Source organism: Zingiber officinale, chromosome 2B (genome assembly GCF_018446385.1).
Source record: "Zingiber officinale cultivar Zhangliang chromosome 2B, Zo_v1.1, whole genome shotgun sequence".
Taxonomy (NCBI): Eukaryota; Viridiplantae; Streptophyta; class Magnoliopsida; order Zingiberales; family Zingiberaceae; genus Zingiber; species Zingiber officinale.
Genome location: NC_055989.1, coordinates 119,150,345 through 119,153,588, shown reverse-complemented (window position 1 = coordinate 119,153,588; position 3,244 = coordinate 119,150,345).

Below are 3,244 nucleotides of genomic sequence, written 5' to 3'. Positions count from 1 at the left end.
TCTACTGTTATTGTCTTTGGCAGTTCATGTTATCATGTTTCTTACGGTGACTGTGGTTTGTGTTTGGTGGTTTGCCCATGGCCGGTGCTCTCTCTTTGTTTCCCATTGTCCAAATGGTTAGGAAGAAACCCACTAGTGGTGAGGGTACCTCTAAGGAACCAACCGAGAAATCCAAATCCAAGTCCAAAGCTCCTACTACCTCCCGACCTCAACCGGCTAGTTCGGGGAGATTCCCCAACCAACAATTTGAAAAATCATTTAAGGAGAGGACTTTCAAATTACTCCCTTGTCGATCTGTTGATAAGAAGTTCATGCAGGAATCTTGTCCCTCTATTTTAGAAACCATTGCCTACTACAAGCTCGATTCTTTGGTTTTTCTAGAAAGAGACATCAACTTTGATCTAGTATCTGAATTCTATAACAACCTTCATCAAACTCCTGATGGTAGTTATAGAACAAGAGTGGCTAAGCAAAACGTTGATCTCAACATAATTGCCTTCTTTGAGTATTTAGGTTGTCGTTTGTGTTCGGGGACGGTGTTCTCCATCTATCCTGTTTTGCCTGAACCCGTACCTCATCCTCTTAATGTCTCTTCTGACTCAATCTATGAGTACTTCTTTGGTCATCCGAGACTGGATGGTTTAGATGAGTTAGATGACGACTTTCCTACATTTGCAGCCCTTAGACTCTCTGCTCCTGACTACATCCTTTTCAAAGTTGTCACACAATGTCTTCTACCTATCACCTCTAAACCGTTGGCAGAAATTCGACCATATCACTGTCTGATGCTTTATGGGTTACATCGACGTCTAGATTTTGATATTATGTCGAGTGTCTATATGTCTATCATATCCCATAGCGAACCGAGCGGTGACAACATCTATATGCCTTTTGGGCATATAATTACTGATTGGCTCGAGTCCATGGGTATTGACGTCTCTAGGGGGAGGATAGTGAAGATGGTCAGGCAGGATTGTTGACTTGGGAAACGTGCGTTTTCCAAGTCCGGAATCCTAAGTCAGGATGGGACGGTTAGGTGGAAGGATGGGAGGGCACTGGGTGAGCTACCACTTCCACGACAGGTTGCTCGTCCTCCTGCTGCTGCTGCATATGGCGAGGAGGATCCAGATCTGCGCTGGCAGATCGCTGAGCTGGAGAGCCGGTTTGACCGCCACGAGGAGATGGTGGCTGCAGAGTTCGATGGCTTGCGCCTCCAGATTGATCAGCGCTTCGATACTCTACAGAGACAGCAGTTGGCGACACATCAGGCATTTCTAGGATGGATGGCCGGCCATCCACCTCCTCAGCACTCCGCGGGCGAGCTACCCTCAGGCAGCAGCATGCCTCTTCAGGATTCCACTCTTCCAGCTGATGCTGCGGATGATCCTCTTGATGAGGATGTTGGCTGACATTCTCTATGTTTTGATTGTTTTGTTGATACTATGTCTTTGATACATTTATCTGAACTGGATGTTAGCTGTGTTTCTTATATTCATGCTATTTATGATGCTTCACTATTCATGATACACTTATGATGTTTCATATGCCAGTGTTTTTCATATACCGTATTTTTTTTATGTGGATTAAGATTGAGGCGTTATTGGTTAAAAGGGGGAGGTGCTTGTCAGTCTTATTCATTATTTTACACCTTTTCGGTGTTTGACAAAGGGGGAGAGAATAATTAAGTTTAGAGACGATTTGACCTCTTTGAATCAATATAAAAAAAAAAAGAGGAGAAGGTAACTGAGTTATATCCATCTTAGGGGGAGATCTTAATTTCCCTGAAATTATGGATATGAGAGTTTTTCTGATCTAAACTTAAATTGTGTTGTCAAACAACAAAAAGGGGGAGATTGTTGATACAGTCTGACCTGGATGTTGTTTTGATGTTGACACTGATTTAAGTTTGAATCAGATATTAAATTAACTCAGATTAATTACTAATCAAGGTTGACTTGGTTAACCTGATTGACCTGATTGGGAAAAGTCCAAGCGAGGAGCTTGGCACGGGAAAGTCCTGGTGAGTGAAGCCAGGCAGTGGGAAAGTCCTAACTGGGATGTTAGGCAGTTGGAAAGTCCTGGTGAGTGAAGCCAGGCAGTGGGAAAGTCCTAACTGGGATGTTAGGCAGTTGGAAAGTCCTGGTGAGTGAAGCCAGGCAATTGGAAAGTCCTGGTGAGTGAAACCAGGCAATTGGGAAGTCCAAGTGTGGAAGCTTGGCATGTATGGTCGGAGAGGGTTCGGTAGCACGGACCGTCAGGGGTGAGGGCAGCAAGCTTGGAAGCTTGACTCGAGACTCACAGCTTTGGATCGGTCTGCACCGATCCGGCATGACGGCCGATCGGTCAGACCGATCCGCTTGCTTGATCGATCTGCGCAGTCGATCGTGCAACACTCGAGCACATCGAGTGTATCTTGATCGGTCCGGGACCGATCAGCAACACTCAAGAGCACATCGAGTGTATCGATCGTCCGGGACCGATCAGAAAACTCAAGAGCACATCGAGTGTATCGATCGGTCCGGGACCGATCGATAACACTCAGCACATCGAGGATACCGATCGGTCCGGGACCGATCGATGATCCTCGAGCGCGAGTGGATACCGATCGGTCTTACGGACCGATCCGGTGAGTCCTGATCGGTCCACGGACCGATCGTCCACCGCCGATTCGCGTGAAGGGGTGGATCGGTCTTGGGACCGATCGACAAGCACCGATCGGTCACCGCACCGATCGCTGACGATAATAAGCGTGGATCGGTCACGACCGATCCACAAGATGGCTTGTTTTGCATGCGCTTTCTCTTATTGTTTCGATTCGCAATTACTTTTACCTATTTCGTTTCTAACCATCTGCCGTAAGCTTTCTCAAGGTTACAGATTACTTGATGTTGGGTGAATTCAAATTAAGGATCATTAGTAGAAGGCGACGAAAAAGCTTTTGCTGTGTCTCGCTGCGGACAAACCAGTTTTGGTAGCAACGTCTCGTTTGCGGTCTGCTGGCAGCCGTTTGGTCGAAATCAGCTTGACTTGTGCTGATAGGTTCAAGCTCAGAGGTACTAGTGGAAACGAGGATGCCATTGGTGGGAGCTGAGACAATCAGACAAGGAAGAAGCGTGATTGGCGACGTCGTGGACGGTTGCAGGGATTTGCAGGGACTTGCTGCAGGTTTGGCAGAGATCCGTTACAGAGCAGAGAGGCATATGAAGGTGGAGAGGAGAGGCTCTCGTGATAATGCTTTTTGTGC